This window comes from Dermacentor silvarum, chromosome 10 (genome assembly GCF_013339745.2).
Source record: "Dermacentor silvarum isolate Dsil-2018 chromosome 10, BIME_Dsil_1.4, whole genome shotgun sequence".
NCBI lineage: Eukaryota > Metazoa > Arthropoda > Arachnida > Ixodida > Ixodidae > Dermacentor > Dermacentor silvarum.
Genome location: NC_051163.1, coordinates 24,497,616 through 24,517,001, shown reverse-complemented (window position 1 = coordinate 24,517,001; position 19,386 = coordinate 24,497,616). Strand labels below are relative to the sequence as shown.

General features: G+C 48.3%; 2 protein-coding genes and 1 pseudogene across 2 annotated transcripts in view; 1 reads left to right on the top strand and 2 right to left on the bottom strand.

The window, feature by feature from the left end:
- LOC119431423 (uncharacterized) overlaps positions 1-19,386 on the bottom strand; it is a 142,179-nt gene that overhangs the window by 72,861 nt on the left and 49,932 nt on the right. The gene's annotated exons all lie outside the window — the stretch shown is intronic.
- LOC119432081 (U2 spliceosomal RNA) lies at positions 491-663 on the bottom strand (annotated as a pseudogene).
- Positions 16,878-19,386, top strand: part of LOC119431218 (uncharacterized) — a 56,182-nt gene continuing 53,673 nt past the window's right edge. Inside the window, exon 1 of the mRNA XM_037698690.2 lies at positions 16,878-17,079. The gene's annotated coding sequence lies outside the window, so the exon portion shown is untranslated. The remainder of the gene's footprint in view (positions 17,080-19,386) is intronic.

Below are 19,386 nucleotides of genomic sequence, written 5' to 3'. Positions count from 1 at the left end.
CAGTGCTCACCGCTGTACATTGCCAGCATGTCGGCGATGGTCTTATTTAGGCGCTCGGTGAGGCCATTCGTCTGCGGGTAGTAGGCGGTGGTCCGGCGATGGCTTGTCTGGCTGTATCGCAGGATGGCTTCAGTTAGATATGCTGTAAAGGCCGTACCTCTGTCAGTGATGAGGACTTCTGGGGCACTGAAGTCAGTGCCCCAGAAGCCCCAATATTCATGCAGCTACACCATGTCCCGTGTGTTCTTGGGTCACGAAACCTGTTGCTGAAAGACCTAACCAAAATCTCACTAAAATGTTGTTTTGCAGCAACGCTTTGCTTCTTAGTTCCCACGCGGCGATCTCACCGGTTTGTTCTAAAATTTTTGTCGCCCGAGTTTCACAATATTCTGTTTTAAGAGGTGCCCTTTCGAAGTGACATTTCCAGAATACTATTTGACAGCAAAGCTGTATATGGCTAGTTTCCAGCGGATCGATGTCCGTGGACCAAAAACCATGGGCCGATCCCGAAGATAGTTCAATACCGGACCGACCTGCAGAGGAGGTGAAGCAGGCTTCAAGCACTCCGCCAATTGGCAAAAAAATATCTTGGGTGCAAGTAATACCTGTATCAGATATTAAGCTGATAAGAACAGATACCAGACTTTGACCCGCGTCGGCCATGTCTACGTCCGCACCTACACGTGTACGCCATCCCACGTGTTCAAACTAGTGCCTACATGAGTATCTGAGTGTCTTCTGTCTCGTGACGTCATGCTCTACGAAGGCTCCTTTCTTCAGTTCTGCTCTGAGTGTGAAATGGGTGGGCCCCGTGTTGTACGGTCTGAAGAACAGCGTGCCCACCAAGAACGACGGCGTGAACAGAAACACAGGCCTGCGCGGCACACGCAGCACAGTCACAGCGTAAGTTGGTGGAGCGGCTCAAGAGTAGCTCCAATTTCGGCCCCACGCACAACAGGGTCTTCGCGGCAAAGTCTATTCGCCTCGTTTTGACGAGAACGATCTGAACTGTCAGCCCGGCGTCGACGGCGAGCTGCGGCTTGTAATACTCTGTGCACAGCAGTCTGCTGAGCCCGATGATGCCTGGTTGTAGCCGCGCGCGTAGCTCTACGATTTGCCTCTTCAGCAGCGGTTTGTACCTTACGAGGAGACGCCAAAGCGTGTACCGATGAGGTATCCGAATACCTTGAGCACATATCACATCCCTTGACCCGTGGCATGGTACATTGTTGATGATCATGATTGTTTAGTGAAATCTTCAAAACGGGCTGGTGACAAATAGTCACCTAGCCTGCTTGAGTTAACCAGGTCCAGTTACATGTAGCATGCAACTGCTATATGAAACTTACATATGTCGGGCACGCTGCGCTTTCAGGCACCTAGTTTAACTACATGGCGCCACCATACTGGCGGAGGCTCGGGATCACGTTGATTGCGCGCCTGCCTAGGGCGCGTTTATAGGGCATTTTTCCGCCGCCTGACAGCAAGCGCTTGCGTGGCTCAGTGGTAGATTATCTGAATCCCACGCAGCGGGCGAGGGTTCGATCCCGGCGGGAACCGGGTACTTTTTTTTCGCTTTTCCGGCGATAGCGGTTACGGCCGCCGCCACCGCCGGCGGCGGCGGGCACCATCGCGAACCGAAACGGCTATTGCAATGAGCCCATAACAGCTTACGCTGTAAAAGGAATGGGTGCGGCGGCGGCGGAAGGAGACCACCGACGATGAGCGGGCCGCGGACGCCAAGCGTAAGCGTGCTGCCCGCCAGCACCGCGAGGCGGAAAGAAATACGAACCGTTCATGTGGCCCCGATCCCGCAAACTTGGAACGTTTCACCAGAACAACAGCCACATACACAGCACCCTGGTTATCCAACTTTTACACTGTGGAATGGCCCTGACTTTTTATTGCGATAGCAATTATATGGACACTTCAACCGGATTTCTGCCATCGGCGTCGCCGTCGTCATCGCCGTCGCCGTGAGGTTCCCTATAGATAAAATCTTCCCCGCGTGCCGTATGCCCGAGCGGAAGCGTGCGGGGACGCGCGCTATCACGGAGAGCGAACGCACTCAATCTCCCACGCGCAAGCAAGGAAGCGGGAAGCCAGCGCCGGAGGGAGCGGGGGGCTCGGTGTACAGCGGCGGTGATCTAGGGAGCATTTAATAACGCGTCATCGTTATTATTTTCGTTATTAAATGTTCGTGCAAGCCGCGCCTGGCCTCTGCACGACGTGCTGAAGCGGTTGCAACACGTGCCGTGTTCCTGGCCTATCCGGGATATGTTTATGCTGTTTCATCGCGAGCCTCGTTTTGGTCTTTCCGGGATATTGTGGCGCAGTTGCATCGTGTGCCATATCCCTGGTGTATTAGGGATATGCTCATCCGGTTGCGTCTTGCACCGTATGTACTGGTATATGGGCGAAATGCTCAACTGGTTGGCCGCTTGCCGCAAATTCCTGGCCTATGTGGGGCATGCTGACGTGGTTGAATCGCGTTTTTTTTTTAGCATACTGTAGTCCAGGAAGAGATATACAGGGTGTTTCAGCGAACACTTTAAAAAATTGTTAAAGGTTGCCTGTGGCAGATAGCACAATTCTAGTTCATGAGCTAGTCTACTCGAAGAGGCGGACATTACTTGCAACGAAATTGAAATGCTTAATAAAATAATTAACAAAAATTCATTGAATAAATTTTAAACTAATTAACTGATGGCCCATATTGCAATTTACACATTGTAGCCGTGGAGTTCGTAAGGCGGATCCACTTTGAGCGAATTCTCGGGATGACACTAGTTTAGAGATATTAATTCCCGAACTTTGCGGAGAAATGCATTGGCGTTCCAGTTAGTTTCTTAACAAAACGTCGCTTTATGCATTGAAGCACAAGATTAACTTGTGCGGCGAAAAATTCATTTGATGGGAGGGAACGCATATTGCCAGGTAAAGAATTCCATTAGGTCAGTAGTAGGCGGGAATAGACCATATTCCTGGTCTATCCGCGACATGCTTTAGATTATCTAACTGTTCGCGCTTGAGGATTCTTATCTAGTAAGGTATGCAGCGCAATGAACATTATACATAAGGTAATGAAGATGAGCGCCCCCGAGACACACTGTAAGGGTGGAAGCGATAGTTGATAAAGTGTACGTGAGTTAACTTGCAGAGTTTATCAGTAGAGCATAACTCTGCGCTGCAACACAGTGACTATAGGGGACGCCGTAGTGAAATATTTCGGGTACATTTTCACCCCTTAAAGTTCCTTAACGCGTAAGGATTGGCTGGTACACGCGCGTATTAGCTATGCGCTCTCACCGTATAGTGTGGCGCCTGCCCCCCAACGCTGCCGGAATAAAAAAGAAAATGTTTAAAAACGGTGCGTCTTCTTATCGTTACTTTGCGTAAGAATTTTGGTATCATCAGTGAGCGGAAAGCACGGGCTGCGATTTACCAGCTTCACGAGAGCAAAGCAAAAAATGTCGTAACGTCTACTACAGGGCCATTGCGTAGCGCACTGCCTCGATGGTCAGTGCTCCCTTTCCAGCAATGACCACTCACACGCCGCTGCATCTCGCTCTTCACTCACCGACAGTGAAAGCCGACACCACGAAGACAACTTAGCCAAGGTCAAGAGAGAGAGAGAGAGATAAACGGGATGGGAAAGGCAGGGAGGTTAACCGGTCAAGATTCTGGTTTGCTACCATGTAGTGGGGGAAGGGTAAGGGGAAACGAAAGACGGAAAGAACAGAGAAGAGAAAAAGCAAAGAAACGAAAAAAGAACGGATAGGGAAGGCTGTCTACAGTCTCTCGAATAGGCCACTCGAATGTAAAAATTTCAAGAGTGCCTTCACTGTCCTGTGGTATGACGGCTGTATGGGTCGGCGTTCCAGGACTGTCTGCTCCGAGAGCGGCCGGTCGTCAAAACGTACGTACCAGCGCGGTCGCGAGTGTATGCCTGTGTGCGCTGTATCGGGGACGATGACAAAGAACGTGTTTCCATAGTTTCCTCGTCGACGCAGTGGTCACGCGCAACACTATCCTCCCATCCGATGCGGAAAGCAAACGACTTCGTAAATGCGACGCCAAGCCCCAACCGGCAAAGTACCGTTGTCTCGGGTCGGGATAGTCCAGGTGGAGCGTGAAGTTGCAGACAGGGATCCAGTCGATGTAGACGTGTGTGCTTGAAACTAGGTGTGTTCCGCAACGACTGTAAGGCATCATTTGCAAGCATTAGAAGTTTCGCTGCTGCATCTGTTCTTAACAGCGGGATTGGTTACTGTACGCCGTATTCATGAGCAGATCTAGCAGCTTCATGGCATGTTCATTGCCCATTGCGCCACAGTGGCTAAGTCAAGGCAAAGCTATAGTATACGAGTGATTCACAGCTGATCAGATTCAGAAGTTCAGATCAAACGGAATATACTGTCACCGGAACGATAGCCTATAAGACTCCACACTAGAGCACTGCACGGGCTCGGGCTTACCCGAAAGCCTGTGGGCCGGGCCGGGCCGGGTAGAGCAGTTTTTTCACAGGCTCGGGCCGGGCTCGGGCACGGCATGTGCTTTTTGACCCGATCCCTGGACGACGACGAAGTGTGTCTCTAGTTGACTGGTGCTTTCCTGTCTCCTGCTGATTTTCGGTTTTTTCGGTTTTAGCTACGGGACTTCGGTCCCCCGCAGGCAGTGATGAACGTCGACACTGCCCGGTTCTCTCCCGACCTGACCTCGCGTTCCGCGGTGCCGTCGCGGAAGCGTAACAGTGAAATGGACGATGCCGCCAGTGACAGCACGGAACTCTACTCGGCCAGCGGAGAAGACTCCGAAGACGGCTTCGAAGCCGTACGAAGCCGCAAGGCGAAGCGGAGGAGCCTCAGGACACCTTCGCCTGCAAGTACATCTACAGTGCAGAACATGAGCCGTCCTCGAGCCCCCGCCATACTCTTCATGCCGGTGGTATCCTCGGACAATCTGCGGCATCTGAATAGGCAAGCTGTCTCCGCCTTCCTTGAAAGATTAGTTCCCAATGAAATCACCGACATAAGAATTAACACTCGCAAGAACATTCTCGCCGTAGATGTCACGCATGCAACCGCGTTTGACATCTTGCGTACAGTAACCGATCTGAACGGGATCAAAGTGCGCTCCCACATTACTGTCGACAAGGATACAGCGATAGGCGTCATCTATGACGTAGATGTAGCAATACCGAATGAAGACTTGCCTATCCTAGTCAAGACAGCCACTCCTGATAGTACCATCATCCAGGTATCTCGGATTGGCAATTCACGGTGTGTGAAGATAGTCTTCAAGGGCGACACCATACCATCTAATGTCAAGGTCGGCCATTTTCGCCACCCCGTAAAGCCGTTCATTCCGAAACCTCTGCAGTGCCACAAGTGCCTTCGGTTGGGTCACGTCAGAGGTGTTTGTAATCACGCTGCAGTATGTGCACGCTGTGCTGGGTTCCATACCACGGAATCCTGCCAAGCAACTGAATTTAAGTGCCGAAACTGCAAGGGATCTCATGAAGCCACATCGAAAACTTGCCCCCGAATCAAGAAGGAGTGGAGTATACTTAAGGAGATGGTAAGGGAAGGCTCTACGCACCGGGAAGCAGCCGTTTCTGTGAAAAAACGACGCTCCCGCCGCCACCGCAGACGTTCCCCAAAGAACGCGAAAAACCCCCCTCAGCGCCAATCTAGTCCAGCAGCGTCATCATCTCGAATTGAGAAACAGCAGTCCTTGCGCGAGACCAGACGCAACGTATTGAATGACAAAGAAGCCCAGAAAAGTGCTTATGACGTTGCCTGGCCTGCACTGCCAAATGCACGCCCACCTGCTGAGCTTGAGCGACGTACGTCTCCTTCATCGGACGTACCTCTTGCTTCTGACAAGCTGCCTGAACAGGATGTGCAGGTGGTTATTCTGCTGAAGTCATTAATAGCTGCGATTCGCACGCTTTTGGGAAATGCACAAACTTCGACTGCTCGATGCGCTTTACAAGTACTGGATGCTCTCGCTCCTGTACTTGAAAGCTTACATTAGAAACATGGCCCGCCCACTTCTGCAGAGGCGACCTTTTCAAGAAGACGTCAAGAATGCCTCAATTCTTCAGTGGAATGCGAGAGGCCTGATATCACGTATTTCTGATTTTCGCCAATTTGTATATGTCAATCGGTTTCCGGTGCTAGTCGTCTGTGAACCAAACGTGAAAAATATCCTCAGATTATCAGGATACGAAGCTTTTACCTCCGCCACCTGTGACAAAATCAGCAAGGTCCTCGTTTATGTTCGCAAAGAGCTCACCTACGTGGCCCAGGCCGTGCCTCCTCATGACGACAACCAGTATGTGTGCCTTAGCATAAAGAAGAAGAGTCTCTCCTTCACACTCGTCGCCGGCTACATTTCCCCATCAAGTCGTTTAGACTACACAAGGCTTGGAAATGTTTTGACGTCGACCTCCAGTCCTTGGATTATCACAGGGGATTTCAACGCCCATCATCCACTTTGGGGAAGTACAAGAACCAATTCAAGAGGTCAGACTCTTGTATCTTTTGCTTCGGACCATGACCTCTGCCTTTTGAACGATGGCAGTCCAACCTTCTTGAAAGGGTCGTCGTATAGCAGCTGCCTAGACCTTACTTTGGTGTCGCGATGCCTTACCTCGAGCGTCTACTGGTTTACTGTCTTGGAAACGCGCGGAAGTGACCATATTCCTACTTACGTTGCCATCAAAGGTCTAAGCAATATGTTTTCCCCTATGGTCTCTCGAACAATTGATTGGCCCGCATTTCAAGCCTCGGTGAACGCCGAATGCCAGAGAGGCCTTGCACGTAGCATAGAGCTTGTGATTGCGGACGCGATGCATGCTGCGACGCGCTGTTTCTCATGGTCACCTGCTCGCACAGACTTCGACATTGAACTAGAAAGGCTTCGTGCAATATGTCGGCGTGCCGAGAAGAGATACAGACGCACAAAGTCGATTCTAGACCTTAGGGAGGCCAGGCGCACGCAGAAGAAAATACGTCGTCGCATGGACAAATTAGACAACGAACGATGGCGTTCATTCTGTAACTCGTTGGACCCCCGCAAAGCACTCTCCCGCGTATGGCGAACTCTCCAGGGTCTTCGCTCTTCTCCTCAGCAACGCCACCCCTTTAAGGCACTGGCTCTCCACCAAGGCTGTCGAGAAGTGGATGTAGGAGAAGACTTTTGTGCGGAAATTGCAAGTAACAGAATGCTACAAAAGGATCTTGAATTGTACGAAGTTCCCCTCATGCAAGTTTCGGCAATGGATGAACTTTTCTCCATGGAAGAAATGGAGGCTGCTTTAGCCATTTGCAGGCGTTCCTCTTCGCCCGGACCCGACAACGTAACATATGCTGCTCTCCGCCACCTTGATCATGAAGCACGAGAGATCCTGCTGCATCATCTCAATGTCTCATGGAGTGACGGTGTTGTTCCCCCTGAGTGGAAGCGCAGCCGTCTTGTACCGATCTTAAAGCAAGGAAAGTCTCCCCTTGAACTGAAATCCTATCGGCCTATTGCTCTCGCCAGCTGCATTGGCAAGTTGATGGAAAGGATGATCCTCACGCGCCTCGAGTGGTTTCTAGAACATTACAATGTTTATCCAGACGCGATGACAGGCTTTCGACGTGGTCGTTCGTCGGTCGACAACGTCATTGATCTCGTGTCGTCGATTCAACACCAAAAATCATCCAAACGCATCTCTGTAGCGCTATTTTTAGACGTGAGGGGTGCTTATGATAATGTCTCCCATGAAGCAATTCTTGACGCACTCGTGGCTGCTGAAATCGGAGGCCGCACTTTTCGGTGGATTCGTAGCTACTTGACCCAAAGGAGCTTCTTTGTAGTCACTGAAGATGGTCAAACTACCGACCACTATACCAACCGTGGGGTTCCACAATTGTATTGGTGTTTTAAGCCCAGTTCTGTTCAACCTGGCTCTGATTGGGTTGGCGGAATTCTTGCCACAGCCTGTCAGTCTGTCAATTTACGCAGATGACATTTGCATCTGGGCTTCGGGAGTAACTCGCCCGCAAGTTCGCGCAAGGTTACAAAAGGCTGCAACGAGGACATCTACTTATCTTCAGAGACAAGGTCTCGGCGTTTCAACAGAGAAATGCGCATTAGTCGCCTTTACGCGAAAATCGATGGCCGAATATCCTGTGTCTATTAATGGCCAGCCTATTTTGTACAAAAAGAACCATCGGTTTTTAGGGATCACTGTTGACCGCGACCTCTCCTGGAGCCCTCATGTATCCTACCTAAGGAAAAGACTCCTCTCGATCAGCCACCTCTTCAAAGCCATCGCCGGAAAAGCATGGGGACCATCGGTGCACTCTATGCTGCAATTATACAAAGCACTCTTTATGGGTTTCTTGCGTTACAGCACCCCGGTGTTGTCAAGCGCCCGGAGGACAAACCTCAGAGTGCTTGAGAGCATGCAAGCTCAAGCACTTAGAACTTGTCTTGGCCTACCGCGATGCGCTTCAACAGCTGCAACAATTGCCATCGCCAGGGAACATCCCATCAAAACGTATGTCGCCACAGACACCCTTCGAAATCATCTTCGACACCTTTCCCGACTACAGTCTCAACGCCTTGCTTCTCTCCCAGAAAGTAGACCAGATGCAACCTTTTCAGGCATTGTAACCTCCTATCGATCTTCTCTTCCATCAGACTTCACGCCTGCAGCAAGACCACCTTGTCCTTTATGGTGTCTGCGGCAGCCAGAAGTGCGGCTCTCCATTCCGGGAGTTACAAAGAAGTCCGACTTGCCAACTTGTGCCCTGAATCAAGCTGCTCTACATCTGCTGCATGATTCCTACTCTGATCGCATTCACATTTATACAGATGGATCTTCGACTCTGACCAGCTCTACTGGTGCAGTAGTTATTCCGTCGGCATCATTCTGCAAGAAATTCAAGATCAGCCACGTCACAACATCGACAGGGTCTGAACTTGCCGCCCTCCGTAGCGCTGTGCTTTATGTGCACGAAAAATCACCAAATAATTGGGCTATATTCTGTGATTCGAAGGCAGCCCTACAGTCACTTTTATCAGCTCTGCGCCGCAGCCCACATGAACAATTGGTAGCAGAGATACGATTACGCTACCATCAAGCGGTGGTCAGAGGCCACGACATTGTATTTCAGTGGCTACCAGGGCACTGCAACATCACTGGCAATGAATGTGCCGACAAAGCTGCCCGTGAAGCACATGCCCAGTATGAAAGAATACCAATACCTTTGTCAAGAACGGATGCAGCGCGGCACCTCAGCAGTCTTGCCCATTCTATAACTCTAAGAAAATGGAATACACCAGAGTTCACTAACCGGCGCTTATATGCCATGGACCCACAGATGCAATTGCAACTTTTACCCGGTTTTAAACGACATGACGAAACCTTACTGTGCCGCCTGCGATTAGGAGTTTCTTTTACAAACTCCTATTCATTCCTAATTGGAATGGCGGACAGTGCCAACTGCAGCACATGTGGTATTGAGGAAACCACCAGACATATCTTATGTGACTGTCCTAGATACGAAGAAGAGAGGATTGCCCTTCGGACTGCTTTGGGGCACTTAGACGACAGGCCTTTTACGGAGGAGAAGATCTTGGGCCCGTGGCCTCGTGCGTCTTCTATGTACAGGGCTACAAAGGCGCTGCTGCGTTTTTTGAAGTGCACAAGCCTGTATGACCGCCTGTTATGAAAATCAGCTATGAACGCTTGACTGTACATGTGCAAGGTGTGAACTGTGAACTTCTCTCTTCCTTCTCCTCTTTCAATCCCTTCTCCCCCTTCCCCAGTGCAGGGTAGCCTACCGGGCTCAGCCTGGTTAACCTCCCTGCCTTTCCCCTATGACTTCTCTCTCTCTTGACCCGATCCCGGGCCGGGCTCGGACTTTCTGGTGGTGTGCATGTAACGCGCAGTGAGTTATCCTCGCGCGTCTCGACTCTGAAAAACCTGTTGCCCTGGCGCAGCTGGAAGCTAGCAGTGCTACTCCTGTGTACTTCCCTTTTCTTCTTCTGTCGTATTTTGCGCTGTTTGAACAGAATGTAAAAGTGCAGAAAGACCGAAGTCGCCTCAAACCAAAGGATGCCCTTATATTCCTTACCTAAGTCAATGTAATTAATGCTTTCAGCGTGGTGCAAGCGCGTTCGCGACTTGCTGATTCTTCAAAGGCGAATTGGTAAAACGATGGCTGGTAAGATAAGATAATTCGTCACGTGGCTGAAATATGGCACTGCGTCCATCCATGATTGCACGCATGTTCCCAACCGGTCGCCTAGCAGCAGCGCATTACGCAGCACCATGGAGGAACGAGAAGCTTTCTTTCTCCACTTACTGCATCCATGCGCTGCGCTCACGACCGGTCGTGGCTGCGCTTCGGCTGTAGTGTATTAGAATACGGTTGAGTGGGACGAGCGGCTAGGGCGGCGCATGCTTTGCAGTGAGGCGCCCGACGTGGAAAACTACTGTGGCGGCACTGCGATAGAAGTGGATTGGGCCGCATCAAGGTCGCGCCTTTGGAAACTGCCAGCGATACTGCTCGGCAGGGTCATTCGTACTACTTCGCGCGCTGGTATTTGCGTTCAGACCGCTCAAATGGTGTTCATAATTCATTACTTTTGACTACTTCCTCAATTACTTTCGTGGGGCGCAGTAATTGGTAACCGCAATCAATAACATTTTGGAATAAGGTAACTGTAGTTGTAATCGGTTACTTTATTCTGTAATGTGTACTATTCTGGTTGATACGGGTGTAGTGTCAAAGTCAATTGATTCATTCCCTTAATAAGAATGATGACAATGTGACCTTAATCTCACGGAGGGAGAAGGGAAACGTACACAAACACACGCAATCTTTCCTGACATTGCCATGACTGCCAAGATTGTAACTTGAGCAATATCGAAACTCCTAGGCCTCTTGCGTCTTCTAGATGCCAGAAAAAAAAAAAAAAGAGATGAAAGAAAAGAAAAGTACGAATGTTCTTGCTTAAAGCAAAGAAAATAAAATATAAAGTAAACGCAGGGTCTGTGGAAGGTTAATGTGCGATAGCACTCAATGCCCAAAGTGACCGATCAGGCTTCACTGGGTGCTGCTTAGCGTGTGGTTTTGTCAGACGTGGGCCCCCATCGAGTCCCACTATCTACACGTTTCCGCAATTGATGGTCCCAAAAAACATTATTCTGAGTCAATGGAGCCAGTGACTTCATTGGAGCAAACGTATGTACATACATACATACATACATACATACATACATACATACATACATACATACATACATACATACATACATACATACATACATACGTACGTACGTACGTACGTACGTACGTACGTACGTACGTACGTACGTACGTACATACATACATACATACATACATACATACATACATACATACATACATACATACATACATACATACATACATACATACATACATACATACATACATACATGCCAGCTAGGGTCACTGGTTATGTCCCAGTAGGTGTGTGCCGCCATTCAATGAACGTCTTTGACACCAACTGGGGTAAATAGGCATGTATGTGCCAGTGGGAATGTGGAACACTACAATGACGCATCGACAGACACATATATATCCGCAAACTGAAAAGTGATCACCAGCTTCGTGACAACATGCGATGAACGCTTGTTCCTTCTAAGCTGGGAGGTGGCGGGTTGGAACACCCTGTGGTGTATGTGGTGAACCCACTACCGGTGAAACCGTGATTACGTGCGGCTGTACTTCGCGTCTCTGTGTGGAGAGCGTAACTAGCCGCGCGGCGAACTAGGCCTGGACCTCATCGGCACAGTGGAGCCTGTTCGACACGGCGTCACTTTGATTGCGGCTGCAGAGTCGAATCTCGGCAGAACAACGTGCGTGGCATTTGGGTAGGAGAGACTTGGGGTGGGAATAGGTGTTAAGGGTATAGTGCCGCGCAAACGACAAAGTCTCTGTTGAGGAAAAAACGCGTTCAAATTCACGGCTTGCTGCTCGAGCTGCAACGTCGAACGCAACAACAACGTAATTTGGCTAGCTGGTTCTCCCAAGCCCCGCCAGCGACACAAAGGTGATGTTTGCATCCAAACGGACCAAACGCAATCTGTTGTGGTGCTTCAGCAAATGAAGAACTGCACCCCTTTTCTTTTAATGCGTCAGCGTTCTTCGGATACGTCGCGGATTTTGCAGGTCTTATGTGTGTATGCTTGTTATTTAGCCTGTTTTATGCATTTCGGAGGCCACGGGCTAGATGAAGTGCTAGATGGCACCCAGTGTTTTTTCTTTTAGGGTTTCTTTATTTACAAATAAAGTTTTCTTGCAGCGTCGGTTATTGTAGCCGAATGGCCGACAGTATGTTAAGCAAAGTGGCTGTGGATGCCAAGTCTGGCTGACCTTGATTGTACGAAGGAGCGCCTGGCCCTACTCTTTAGTGGGCGGAAATGGCACAGGAACCATTGAGTTTTTCTGGTAGGAAGTTGCAGTATCCATCCAGCGATAAATGTAGAAGTAGTTAGCCCACCCGATGTGCCGGGTTTCACGGAATGTGCGCTGAAGACTAGTAAAAAAGGGCGAGGGCTTGAAGATTATTGTCGCAAAAGAAGGGACACTATGCAGTGAAGCGAACTTTCTATTTTTAAGAATGTGGGGTATGAATATAAAAACAGATATATACAAAAAAATAGATATCGGTAGAAATGGATATGTTCGAAAAAGGCACACAAGCCGAGAAGAAAGATGCATCAAGGACGAAAGTTGGTGAGGGGCCGTAGACAATGAAGAACGATGAAAAGCTGGGGGTACGTTGAGGTGCAGTGTTGTGAGCAAACGCTGCGAACGCCAGGATTGCATCCCAGTTTGTGTGGTCCGGGCTGATGTACGTGATCATGTCTGATAGTGTACGATGCATGGAAACGCTCGGTAAAGCAATCGGTCTGTGGGTGGTGGCTGGAAATGGTCTTATGAAAAGAGTTAGAGGCTCGCAGAACTTCGGAGAGACTGGTAGAGTGGGAGACCGTGCGTCGATCGCTGAGAACGCGGGGTGCTCCATTGCGTAAAAATATATTTGACGGGAAAGAGTCTGCAACTTCGGGAGCTTTGCCAGAATGTAGAGAAGTTGTCTCAGTGCAGGGAGTGAGGTAATCAACAACTGTCATGATTCAGCGATTACCTTTGACTGTCAATATACAGATATGGGTGTATTTAGACATTATTACGTATAAAACTGTTCCTTAGCAATGCGAATATTCAGATACACAAGAGAGGTTAAAAGAGCAAGCTTGGTGGCATATGCAAACACCCCTTATCATAAGAGATGCTCACATTAGAGCACTGCACGGGCTCGGGCTTACCCGAAAGCCCGGGCCCGGCCCCGGCCCGGCCCCGGCCCGGGCCCGGCAGGGCAATTTTGTCACGGGCTCGGGCAGGGCTCGGCGACGGCATGTGCTTTTTGATCCGGGCCCGGGCCGGGCTCGGACTTTCTGGTGGTGTGAATGTAACGTGCAGCGAGTTATCCTCGCGCGTCTCGACTCTGAAAAACCTGTTGCCCCGGCGCAGCTGGGAGCTAGCAGTGCTACTCTTGTCTACTTCCCTTTCCTTCTTCCGTCGTATTTTGCGCTGTTGGGACAGAATGTAAAAGTCCAGAAAGACCGAAGTCGCCTCAAACCAAAGGGTGCCATTGTATTCCTTACCTAAATCAATATATTTAATGCTTTCAGCACGGTGCAAGCGAGTTCGCGACTTGCTGATTCTTCAAAGGCGAATTGGTAAAACGATGACTGGTAGCAAAAGATAATTCGTCACGCGGCTGAAATATGGCACTGCGTTCATCCATGATTGCACGCATGTTCTCAACCGGCCGCCTAGCAGCAGCGCATTACGCAGCACCATGGAGGAACGAGAAGCTTACTTTCTCCACTTACTCCATCCATGCGCTGCGCTCACGACCGGTCGTGGCTGTGCTTCGGCTATAGTGTACTAGAATACGGTTGAGCGGGACGAGCGGCTAGGGCGGCGCATGCTTTGCAGTGAGGCGCCCGACGTGGAAAACTACTGTGGCGGCGCTGCGATAGAAGTGGATTGAGCCGCATCAAGGTCGCGCCGTTGTAAACTGCTGGCGATACAGCTCGGCCTAGGTTTCGGAAGCCATCAAGCTTGAATCGGCAAGTCAACGACGAGCCCTTTCCCGAGCGAGTTCGCGGCGCCGTTGCTCAAACACAGCCTGCTCCTTGGCGGAACGCACCACGCGCGGCCTTCTCATCCGAACAGCTGATCACTGTAGCGACCACCAAGTCAAGTGTTTCCATCTGTTTGTCGAGAAGAAATAGCACACTTCAACTGCAACTTCAACCTCGTCGTACAAGGCTGCAACGATGAATTCCAGCAAGCTTTAAAAATTGACTTGCGCTAGAATTGAACCTTTGTTTGGACTTTAGCCACAGCGCACGCAATCTTGCGATGCAAGGCCGCTTCACCATGTTTATATCTACTGCTCTTGATAACGCCCAGTCGTACCTTATCGGCAGGACTGACAGTGCCGTGAGCAACGCTGGCTGTTTCAACGAAATTCCTTCAGTTCTCGCAATGTTGGTTGATTCATTTGTATTAATTGAAATGAAAGTAGGCCACTGTGTGGAATGAAATACAAAAAAAATGAGAAAAGATTGAAACTTCAGGGAAAAAAGAAGGTCCTCATCATTAAAAAAAACTGTGTGCTTAAGTAATTGGAAATGCTTTGTCTTCTAACATATCTTCGAGTTCTTTTGCAGAAGTGTGGGTACATTGTTGTAAATTTGCCTTTCGCACGTTGTTTCTTAGTTTCATTTGTTAACTTGAACAATGTGTAATTTGTATTTCCACATACTATAGTGTGCTGAAAATTTGCATGGACTGATTTAGGGGTAGAGGGTCTGTCACGTTTATATTTATTCTTTAGTAGACTCGGACTAGCCCATAATTCTATGCGTCCGACCACTCTTGTGTATTATCTTACTTTGTTGTACTCAAATGAACCAACGAAAATAAAGTAATTTAGTCACTTACATTGGCGATGGCCACTCCTTTTCACGAAATAGTATTACTAACAATAAAAATATTGTCACATAAGAAATGACGTCACAGGTACGGAAAATCTATAGCGGAGTTAGCTGACAAGAATAAATAAAGTCCGCACATACTCCTGGACACATAAACACTGAAACATACAAATACAAAAAGCGAGGACAAGCTGCAACACAAAGAATACCGAGTTGGGAACACATACGTGAGGCCGCGATGTGGTCCTACCAATGAACGTGCGCACAGATGACGAAAATGCACAGGTGACATAATACGCGCACAAAGAACGCTAAAGAGTGGGCTTCACCGCACAAGCCGCACAAAGATGAGCTTGACATTAGACATTAGCATTGACATTGACATTAGACAACAAATGCTATAATTAATTGATTAGTTATTGATTAAATAATTCCCTAGTTCATTCCTGGCCCCTAATTTTCGTCGTATTATACTTCAAGAAGCTCCCGGCTGCATCTTGTACTGTCAGACGAGACACATAAGTTGACATATATATTATGCAACAATCCTCTCTATTAAACAGCCAACCTAGATAACTCAAGAGTGATTCGTCCACAGTGGACAAAATTATGCAGGTGCAACGTACACGTTGGCATCTACGTGAGTCGAGGCTTCAGTGAAGCGTTTATTTAAACGCTATTACAGCTAACGGTGACGCGTGCAATGACGTTTATTTTCATAATACGCAGTGTGTAATTTCATGCAATGTTTATGTTGATACACAGCAAAGGTCGCAACTTTAATCTCATGCATTTCTTTGTGTGTGTTTATGCACTAGCTATAGCAAAATGCAAAACACCAAATTAGGCGGATGCGTAATGTGAAACTTCTACGCATCGATTCCAAGAGGACGAAAGTTATGTACGACGCTTGTCGAGGGCAAGAATGGTGATGTCAGGTGTATACGCACGGAGAAGTAGGATACATATCTGGCTACATTAAACGATTCTATACCTCTTGTGTCACAGTGGTGCATATCATTCTTGAGGTTTGTCACAGAATGGGCACAAACCTAGGGGCACATACCAAATGGCTAAATAGAACAAGAAGTCATATAAATCGAAGAATCCGTTGAATATAATGCGCTTTTTCCATTAAGAGGTATGTGTGCTTAAGAGATATCTGTGAGCCGACGCTATGTGTACAGGTCTTATGCAATCATTAACAGAGTTGGAACGCGGAATATCGCTGGATGCCAACATTGCGACAAGGGGACTGGCCTTCAGGGCAGCAACTGCGTCAGCCTTGCACTTCATGTGAACTTGCCTCAGGTTTTAAGCAGGAACTTATTTTTTTATTACTCCGTGTACAGGCGCGCTCACTGGCACATACATTGTCAGTCAGCATACAGGGCTAATATAAGCCCCGTTTTCTGGGACTTGCATTCGGTACACATGAGGTACATTCACAAATATATCTGCCGACAAACCGACCTCTGCCGTAGAACGTGGGGTAGGGGAGGAGGGGGGGGGGGGGGCGAGGTATGCCAAGAAAGCTTCGCTGTATTAATCCGACAGAAACTGACGACAAACTCTCCCTCCGATCAGCTGAATCCTGCGAACGCACACACACGGAGGAAGCTTTTGTCTTTCGAGTACAATCCAATCTCGCGGACCCGCCACGGCCTGCAATGTTCATCGGCGGGCGTTCATCGAGCGCCGATAACGAGGCAACTCCCCCTCGAGGGTCTTTCAGGTGCTACCGCGCCGAGCCCGCAACGAGATTCTTATCGGCAACCTCGCCGAAAGAGATAAGGCAGCACGAGCCGCATCCCAGTCCATACGCATGCTGTAGGGGCTTTTCGGGGGGCGTCGCGCGTGCTGTACATCAACTGCCTAGCCAGCATTTGCGGCGTGGACTTCCCGTGCAGGGAATTTGCTCACAGTGCATCCGTAGATCGCGAGACCATAGCCCAATTACCCTCCTAAAGCCGGGAGGCTGAAACCTTAAGGAGCGCAAGGAGCTGAAAAAAGAGGTGAGCTTGAACAAAATGCTTCTTTAACATTTTTTTTCCTTTTTCAAACGTGTTCTGTAGCTGCCACTCTTCGCACTCTCGCTGGATATCCAGGTTGAAGTGATTTCATCGATGCTTCCTCTCATGATTGTTTTTGTTTTCGGTTATCAAATTACACAGTTGATGCGAGCCTTTGATAATTGTTATTGACGTCCTCACAAATCGTACCGAAAGCCTACAGTGTGAATATACATATAGATGTGCGTACGGAAACGGTTCAGTAGGAATAGGACTGTCTCAGCAAGAAAGAAAAAGAAAGAAATAGCACGAGCGGCCCATCAAAGAGGAATAGTAAAGGGTTGCGATTTAGAGGAATGTTCGTGTGGTCGGTAAGTATCATTACAGACGACCACAACGGCCACAAGTGACAGGAATATGCAAAGAACTGACGCTTCAGCCCAAGCAGGAAAGTCGTGTTCACCTTAGAAACAGTCTGATATAAAGATGAAAGGGGCACTGTATATGAACACTAAGAAAAGTCCACAAGTCTGCAGCCTGTGAGCCATGCCGGGCACAATGCCACACTGGTCCACTCACACCCCAGACACATCGCCCTGAAATGACTCTGCCAAACATTGACCTATCCCATGCCAAGTCCACGTCAATAAAGAAGGAGCGCTTCTGAATGATGACGAACTGAAGTAGATGCCTATAAAATTTTCCGTTTCTTAAAATTTTTCTGAAAGGAGGCACTCTGGCGGAGCAATAGTTGACATTTATCGCAGGGCTACTAGATCCGCCTGCCGCCAACATCATCATCTAACTGAATACTAGGACGGAATCAGACACCCTTCGGAAAGCACGTATTCAGTCAGCACAATGCTTCGATGTATTTCAAATCAGCCCCGGACGGTCGAGCTCGTCAATAAAATTGGCAGATTCAACGCGCATCTTGGAATACGCGTGAAGCTAAGGTATCGTGAAGCGATTAATGATATGTTATCAGTTTGCCCATTTCATCAATTCGCCCATTCCAAACGGGCCCAATTACCCGTTAAAGAAATCTTAGGAAAACGGTGGGAAGATTTTAGGGGAAGATAAGAGAGTGGTAGTGAAACACATTTCAGACAAATATTTACGGTCAATACAGTTTCTTAGAAACATTACTAGAATGTTCACTGGCACTGTGATAGTTTTGTTACCGTTGGATTAATGGTCGGTACTTGGATGTGTGTAATCTCCGTGCTTGTGTTGTTGCTTCAGACGTTCTTGAGACGTTATTCATTACGCATTATATTTCCAAGTCTTCAGCCGATTATAACTTTCTATACGCAGTAAGTCAATTAGGTTCTACTGACGGGCGCCATTATTGCGAATTGTTACACTTAAAACGCAATGTTTCGTCGAAGGATCGTCAATCAGCAAAGTCACACTACGTGAAGCCAAAAGGACAAAGTTTAGGCGAACCCAGAGACTATTACTCGTCAATCAAATATTGTGTTAACGACCAAACTTGCAGGTCCAGTAGGCACCAGTGCCATTTGGAGTTCCTTCTAATGATTTTCGTACGAAACTGTAGGTTTCGATCTGCTCCAATGCTACACCAATCATCTCGGCCCTATATGCCCATTGCTTAACCGTGTCGTAATAATGAACTGAGCCCAATAAGACCGGACTGGTGACAATATTGTAGACTTTGCAGTAATTCTCAGTCGCCCACCGATATATCTAAACAGAGAAACACATTAATAACCCAAATTCTACAAACACCTCACCAGCAAGGCCTAACTTCGGAGGTTTACAAAACACTCGAAAGCAATCGGTGAGGAACAGCCAGAAAGAGTTTAAATGAAAGTTGAATGTCAGCCCTGCTACTACAACTATAACTTGCTACTTCAGATAGGGTGATTAAAATGGCATGAGGAGTGCACTGAAAAATAAATTAAGTTAATAACTAAGAGACAGGAAAAAAGAAAATGAAGCCCAGATCCTAAAAAATGTCAGTGGTTATACTTGTGTCTTAGTAATCGCTGCAATTACTTTCGTCGTGTAGTAATTGGCCACTGTAATGAATTACAATTTTTGAATTAAGTTGTAATTGTAATCGGTTACTTTTTCCGTAACACGTACAAGTCTGTTATTGAGAAAATTGTGGCAGAAACCATCGCAGATGATCGTCAATGCCAGCGATAGATTTCTTGAGTGACCTCCTGCATATCCCTATGCTATGTGTGAATCACAAATGCTTACGGGCACATCAGTCAGATACACGACGTGGCAATCTCGCCGCCAAGCGAGATGCCGAACGATACCACGACACAGTATATC